The sequence below is a fragment of the Rhincodon typus genome, chromosome 35, assembly GCF_021869965.1.
Source record: "Rhincodon typus isolate 14 chromosome 35, sRhiTyp1.1, whole genome shotgun sequence".
Lineage (NCBI taxonomy): Eukaryota > Metazoa > Chordata > Chondrichthyes > Orectolobiformes > Rhincodontidae > Rhincodon > Rhincodon typus.
This window is the reverse complement of record NC_063366.1, coordinates 2,029,521-2,038,020: the sequence shown is the minus strand read 5'-3', so window position 1 is coordinate 2,038,020 and position 8,500 is coordinate 2,029,521. Positions and strand designations below refer to the sequence as shown.

The following is an 8,500-nucleotide window of genomic DNA, read 5'->3' as shown; positions in this document are numbered from 1 at the left end:
AGAAGGGCTTGGAGACGGATTTGGTTGATGAAGATGATGGAGTTTCTCAGCTTCGAAAAAAGATCATTAAAATTAATGAGTTAGTTGAACTCATTAATTATCACCTTGTATATATCTCCAATGTCTTTTCTAATTGGACCCCAGGACAGGTTTCAGCTGGAAATGTTGCCTGCTTGTGGCGCTGAGTATTTATCGGTAAACTCTTGGTTATATTTACATTAGACCCATTTCCAAAAGGCTGATGTTTTGATGCTAGTATAAGGATGAATATTCCAGAAATGATACCATTTATTCTGTTCTCTGCAGTTCATGTAAGTTGTAGTTCTTTGGTCTCTTTGTTCTGAAAGCAGTGTCACTCTGTTGTGCAGTTTTCTGATACAAGTTTCCCAGCATCATGATGTTTATACCCATTCAGCCCTTGGCTCCAGTGATTTTCAGCACTGTGCTGTATGTAGTCCCTATTTGTACATTACACAGGATGCCACAGAAGGGACACCACTCCCCATAGCCACAACACATTGTATAAAATTCACTGACTGGATCTGTGGGAGAGAGATTTTCCAAGCAATATTCTTCTCCCAATCTTCTTTCCTATCAGTCAGATAATTTGTACTGATAAAACATATAATTTCCTGGTTAAAGTTCTGTGGGTTAATCTTTTCAGACTGAAAAGTAACAGGTCCTAACATCTCCTGTGGAATCGGTATCTCATCACTCAGTTTCTCATTAAATATTGGGATAATATCAATCTCATCAATCATGTCTGTTTCATCCTCCAAGGTTTCCTTCACTCGATTGGTAACCCGTGCAGAATATCCAGTGCAAGAGAGCACAGCAGAGGAAGTTGGCCATCATTTGTGAATGCACAGTGTTGAAAAGCTTGTTCTTTCAGCCAGTCTAATTAGAATGACGTGATGGGCTGTGCTGTGCTGTAAATATCGATAATACTCCTCAAAACTGTCATTCCCCTTCAAATACAGCATCAGAGTCACTTTAAAGTTTTTCTGGTACAAGAATTTCCCTCCTTTGCAATGCTGCCTCATGTACTGAACAATTTCCACTCCCAGACTGTTATCAACAGCTTGCATTATGGCTGGGATCAGGCAATTTTCACAGAACGCTTTTGCTCTCTGTTTGGTGTGATCTGTCTCTTGGTAGATATTCATAAAACTTTGGCAGTAAGCTGATTTCTCCTTTTTTAACCATTCCAGGGGATCATTTTTCTTTCTAAATCTTTCATGCATTTCTTCGTATTGTTTAACTACAAACCTACAAATGTGAAGTTTAAAATCTGCCCTGAAATGTTCAGTAAAGGTGAATTTCTGATCCTCGTGTTTCTGGATTTTCTCGTCAATGACTCTCAGGAGTTCTCGGCAATGGTTAGAGTAACAATCCTGCTCCTGTCTTGCTGTCTTCATTATAAACTTACACTCCTTCACCCACATGTCATACAATTGCTGGGCTCTTTCAAGATCTTTTGTATCAAACATTGAATAAATCACTTTAGGCATAAATTTGGAATAAAATGCACTTGACTCAATGTGATTCTGATTGGTTTGGAGTTTTTTTATCCTTCAGTTCACACAGGGTTTTCTTGCTAAGTCTCTGATTGAGGAGTTTGGTATCTGTGGGCATGCTTTGGCAGAGGCTCTGTTCCATGTCTTTCACAATATTGGCTTTCGGTGATGGCAAATATTTAAATGTTGAAATTTGTCTTTTGCCACATTTTCTCAAACACTTCCTTCAGTTGTATTTCATTCATTTCCCTATTTTCTTGGCTGTACTGCTGCATAAGTTTATTGACCTGTACTTCAATCCGACTTTTATAGTTTTCCTTACTATCATTCAGCTTCTGCAGAGCTCTTCTCTTCTGCACTGTCATCACACTCCTGTCCACGTACGTCACACGCTCAATGATCAGAGATTCAATGCTTTGGACAAAATCCTCCCTGTATTTTTCAACAAGGTTGATGTTATTGCCCATGGAATAATATTCCTTCAATTTCTGAAGAGCTTTATCTTTCTATTCATCAAGAAATACAATCCATTCACTTTTCAAATTTTCAGCTTCCTCTCCTGGATCCTGATTTGTGTTAAAAATTCTGTTCTGTGCTCTTCCCAGGAAGGAATGTATCTCTTTCCTCAGATCCCACTCAATAGAAAGTTCCTTGTAAGCTTCAGCTACCAGACTGTTCTGGAAAGTAAAAATGAAATTCTCATATTTCACTGCACTCCATAAGGATTTAGTCCATTGGATGAACTCAAAGATTGTTGACAGTTTCCCTTTCTTTGTATTCTCTTTCAGGTTCTGAAAAAGCTTTTTCTTCAGCTCAAACACCTTGTGACTGTAACCGCCATTGACAGCTGCCATGGGTGGATTCCCATGCCACAGGCCTGGGACATTCCAGTTATTCTCCATCGGATCATAATCTAACACATCTGAGAACTTACTGAATTGTCGATCTTGTTTTTCCATTATTGCCACTGCTCGTGTCATCGCATCCAGATGTTCCAGCAGATATTTGTGGCCTCTGATATTCTGATCATGAGCAGACACATGGTTCACATTCTGGTGAACAAAGTAACAAACAGGCTTTTTCCCCACCTCTCCCATGTGTATAAATGCATGGACCGCTATCTGCAGCACATCCTTCATCTCGGTGGAGTTTTCCATGGCCATATTTACAAATGTTACATAGCTTAACCCAATCAGTAGGGTGGCAAGCTCATTATCATGTTCAGAACTGCCGTCAATGTTCGATAATTCTGGTGCTTTCAGCCCCTCAGTGTCGATCACCATGATATACCCACAGCCCAGCTCCATTTGCAGATCTCCTGTCATCTTAATGAGCTGCATGAAGGCCCCATGGGTACACCGCCCACTGCTCACAGCAAACTGCAAACCAAACATGGTGTTGAGAAGTGTGCTCTGCACACCGAGCACTGTCAGCACAAACACACGGGTCTCTCTGCCAGTCCTGTCTTAAACTGCCTTCAGCACATCAGTGATCCACTGGAAAGGGATGTTGGAAATATCTCCATCGATAAGCTCCAGAGGGAACACATCCAACATAAGGTTAGCAACAATGTAGGGTGGCATTTGCACAATATGACTCTCTTCCTTATCATGATATTCCTGGTTTAAAAGTGTTTTGTAGATCAGTCCGATTTCTCACATGAAATATTCGAGTCCAAGGGAACCGGCAGTTATCTGTTGATCGAGTTCCTGTGACTGTTGGTTGCTTGTAGAGTTTTTCTGTTGTGACTATTTATGAGATTTCTCAAACAGAGCCTTGTACGCTTCATGTAAAACAGAGAGTGTCTCTTGATTTAGTATTCAACCAGAATTTCATCCACTGCAGGAAATATTTCCTCTCATCCCTGTCTATCAGGGCTGTCATGAATCTTTTCATATCAGCCAATATATCTTTTGCTCTCGGCTGTTTTTGAAATTTTCTCTTTGCTTCTTCAAAAGTCATTACAATATCTTAGTGTCGACCTTTCCTCTCGTCTTTTGTGGGACACTATTCTTTTTCTATTTTGGAAACCGACTGCCAAGTGAAACCCTGAAAAGACATAGAGATAACAAGGTGTAGAGCTGGATGAACACAGCAGGCCAAGCAGCATCATAGGAGCAGGAAGGCTGACGTTTCGGGCCTGGACCTGAAGAGACATACTTTCCAATTTATGTTGACGAATAACTTTTCCTTCAATATAATTGGAAATGTTTTCAGATCTTGCTTTGCCGAGTAAACACAACTTGTCATCCTCATCTATTACAATTACCTTGTCCCTCGCAATTTCTGCCAGTTTCTCCAAACTCCTGAGGCCCTGGTGAGTCATCTCCTGATGGGTTCTTACCATAACTTCTCCCAATATAGATTGCAGTGCCTCAGTAAATTCTGCATTGTTTCTAATTACTTGTGCTAATATTTGATTCTTCTTCAACACTGAGGAATCAATAAATTCCATTAAGTGTTCTTTAATCTCACTGTACACACTGTTCCCAGTGAGCACAATGTATGTACTTGCTGGAGACTGAGTGAGGGACTGCAGAATTTTGCTTATCACTGTCTCATTATCAACATTACCAATCCAAAGAAAAATACCTGAAGAGAGCAAAATCAAAGTTGCTAGAAAAGCTCAGCCAGTCCGGCAGCATCTGTGAGGGTAAAAACAGAGTTAACGTTTTGGGTCCGGTGACCCTTCCTTAGAACAAGCTGAAGAAATGTTTGCCAGAAACTGAACCTGTGTGTGGAATACTTTAGCGTCACCTCGAAGGTTTAATTTAGTCATTGGCTCTAGGAAAAGATCCAAATCCTCAATCCCACTGGGCAGATACCAGCACAACTCGACAAGACCATCAGAAATCCTATGAGGTAGATTGCCACATTCCATGTTGAAATGAAAAAAGAAGTTGTGATGTTGCTGGGAAGAGCTGAGGACATTATTTAGGATCATAGATTTGGAGATGGAACAGGAACTGAGTCAAACGAAGGAAAAGATCAGAATGTCAGCAATCACCATGTTTGTTTCCTAAAAGACCGTACTATCTCGGAATGAGAGTGGGTGCCACTTCTTCACAATGGGGAGCAGGGTCCACAGCAGGAAGGTGCAGCCCTTACCACTAGCAGGCAGTAATAGTGCCAATGCAAACTGGCACAAGGACACCTTTACCATTAGCTCCTGCTGAAGGAATGGATCAGCACACAGGAAGATAGACACAATGATATCCAGGGGATGGTATAAACTTTCACAGCTTCCATCCAGAGAGAGAAGATCCAAGTTTCTCAATTCTGACTGATTTTGTGTGTTAGTCAGTTTGAATTTCAAGTTCCTTGCCTCTGAATTGACCATCATTAAATTCTGGAGAAAGTATCCTGGATTGTCCTGAGGGGATTCTGGTGATTTATTTTGAAGTGCTTCTGTGTTTATGTTGAGGACATCACTTAGAGACAATGTTTTTCTAAGCCAAGTTGGGTTATTAGTTCTGTGATGCGGTTGGCTGGAGAATATTCTATTGTATTAATATCAAAAACATTGTTTTCAGGGGTTGAAGTTTTTGTTTGGACTAAACTTTGTTCCCACACAATTGGTCTTTCATTCCATTCCACTGGGATATGTGGTGATAATCCAGCATCTAGCTGTAATTCCTCAACAGGCCCTATTTCATTCTGTGTATGAAATTCACTCAGGTCCTGTTCCTTATTAGTGTCATTGGATTCTGGGTAACAGAGAGTGGATTCAGGTTGTGCTGAAACTGATGAAAATATTAAATGGGTGAACAACACAATATTGGAGAAATATATCATTGTGCATATAATAATGTGTTTTTGTAAATACAGAACCTCACTGGTTTGAGATCCTTTCACAACATCTAATAATTTTCCAATGCATGAAATATTTTTTGAGTTACTGGAAGAAGACAGGGGAGTGGGCTTGGGTGGCTTGCTATATCACCAGCTAGCACAGAGGCTTCTGAGCAGCAGCCCTTCCATGATTCATCGGAAAAGGCTACTGCGAATTTTGTGCTTATTTGTTTTGATTAATGTTGGTAAGGTCCTTTAATTGTAAATCCTTTTCAACCTTATACACTGATCTCCCTCTTGGCTCTGACTAGACCTCTATGAACCATGACCCCCACATGATCATATTTCTTTCAATACTGCACTGGAGTCAGAGAGGAGCAAATTGCCCAATTTCACACCTTCCAATCCCATGCCTCCTCACCCCATTTCCCTCAGTGTTGCACCAGGAACACTGAGGCAGTTGAGGATAGAAGTGAACCATCTGGTTTTATACAAGACAATGAATTCATTGGGAAGAAACAGACAGCAGAAGCCGACATTGAGCTGCACTGAGAAGCTAAGCTTCATGAGACACATCTTCCTAACTTTGAGCCCTGTGATGGAGCTGATTCACCATATAAATCCCTATTGTCCTGTGAGCTGGCATTTGACTGAGGTTAAAAATACAAAATGAAGCACAGCAAGAGAATGGACAAAAAATACATCCCTCCCTGATGAGCTCAATGCTATACTCGGTTTGAGCAGAATGCCAGCAGCACGGAGTCACCTACCTTGACAGCACTGAGCGCACTTCTGCCCACTGTCATCGCTGCAGACATCAGATCAGTCTTTCTGAAAGTTAACCCAAGAAAAGTGACAGAGTCCTCATCCATGCACTTAGATCCTGTGCAGACCAGCTGGTGGAGGTATTCACTGACATCTTGAAATACCCCCCTTAAAAGCCGAAGTCCCTACCTGCTTCAAGAAGACCACCATCATTCCAGTACCAAAGAAAACACGTGCAAAGTGCCTTAATCACTACCGCCCACTGGCTCTGACCTCCATAATCATGAAGTGCTTTGAGATGCTGGTTGTGACCCACATCAACCTGAGCCTCCCAGCCGCTTTGATCCCTTGTAATTTGCCTACCGACGCAACAAGTCCACAGTGGATGCCATTTCCCTAGCCTCACACTTATCCCTGGAACATCTGGACAACAAGGACACCTACATCAGACTCAGACTGATCTCAAAACTCTGAGACTGAGGTCTTGGCTCCACCTTCTGCAACGAGATCCTCAGCTTCCTGACCCATAGACCACACTCAGTGAAGATAAATGACTGCACCTCCTCCACAATAACCGTCAACACTGTGGCCCCCCCCCAAGGATGCGTTCTCAGCCTCCTACTGTACTTCCTGTACACCCACATCTGTGAAGCCAAATTCCAAACATATTCCATCTGCAAGTTTGCTGGTGACTCCACTGTGATAGGATGGATATCAAACAATGATGAGTCATAATACAGAAAAGAGATAGAGGCGTTGGTGTCGTGGTGCAATGATAAAAACCTCTCTCTCAGTATTGGTAAAACAAAAGAACTGATTATTGACTTCAGAAAGAAAGGAGGAGAACATACCTTCATCTGCATCAATGGAGTGGAGGTTGAGAGGGTTGAGAGCGTCAAGTTCCTAGGAATGACAAGAACCGACAACCTGTCCTGAATTTCCCACATAGACGCAACAGCCAAGAAGGCACAACAACACCTCTTCTTACTCAGGTGGCTCAGCCGACTCTCACCAACCTGCTTACGATGATCTATCTGTATTGCTTGCAAACAAAGCTTTTCACTGTACTTAGGTACATGTGACTACAATGAATCAAATCAAACCAAATCAAATCAAGTCTGATGCTGATTTTGCCTATGCTCATGTTGCTGCCACTGTTCTTGTTGCTGCTGGTGTTGTGTGAGTTGCATCTTAAAGGTCCAAGGGAGGGCTTCTTCCATCCTGCTGTGAATGCTGACAAATGTACATGGAGGTGAACAAAATTCAAGATGGGTAAAATGACTTTCAAAAAGTTGGAAGTCAACTGTAAAATTATGTAAACTGTTTCAGAGAAGAAAGTTAGCAAGTCCTGACTCTCCTAAGTTTGTCCATCATCTACAAGAGACAAGTCAAGAGTCTGATGGAGCACTCCCCACTTGCCTGGGTCAGTAAAACTTCAAAAATGCTCAGAAGCTTGTCATCCATTCAGAACAAAACATCCCACTTGATTTCTACTGATCTGCCAGTTAAATATTCACTTCCACCATAATTGTGCACAGTGACAGTATTCTGTACTGAGTAATGAGTTAACAGTAGGATCCAAGGAGAGATTGATGCAATAAAGCTGTAGCAATGATGTGGGAACATATGGGGAGCAGAGTAGAAAAGATCCCATTGAGATAAGATGTCCCAACATTATTGTTAGAAATTGTGCTGAAAATATTCCTGCTGTCAATATAGCATTATGATGAAAAGGAACACAGACTGAGGCATGATATCTGAAAAGAAGAAATAAGCCCTTGTACACACCAAAGGACAAAATATAGTGGCAATGCCTTAATGAACCTATGGCAGGAAGAAAAAGTACAGGAGGCAACAACAAAAAAACGGCAAGCAACTTGACAGCAGACCCTGCAAAGAAGCAAACACAATGTTCACCACAGACCAGTCAGCATGAGATCACAGTCCCTAGAAATCAGAAAGAACTGGAGCAATTAAGTCATAGGGAGAAGACCTTTCTCAGCATTCCAGAACAATTGAAGCACCCTTACCTCTTCCAGAGCTGTTCCAAGATTGTCAGGATTAGGTCTGTACATTGCTATATGCAATAGCCTCCATCCCAGATGATGCCTTAAGCAAGTAAGGGATGGACTGAAGTCCTGCCTTTGTCTCATACTCAGCCCCAGCATTGCAACCTGATCATTTAAAAGGCTAGATCTAATAAGGGCAGGAAATGATGTGTGGAGTCCATTGATGCCTTTATAAATGACTGCTACATAAGTCACAAAACCCCACAGTTGTTGGGGTCAGAGATGAGGCTTTGTCAGATTAAATGTAAGCTAGACAGGATTCAGCAGTCATAAAGGTGGGCAGCACCAAGATCTGAAAGTAGAGTTGGGTGATTGTGCATGAGACTTCATGAAAATCACCAAGTCTGATTTCCAGAA

General features: G+C 41.7%; 1 pseudogene; it reads right to left on the bottom strand.

The window, feature by feature from the left end:
- Positions 1–301: 301 nt before the first annotated feature.
- On the bottom strand, positions 302–5,312 carry LOC109920672 (annotated as a pseudogene).
- Positions 5,313–8,500: the final 3,188 nt, after the last annotated feature.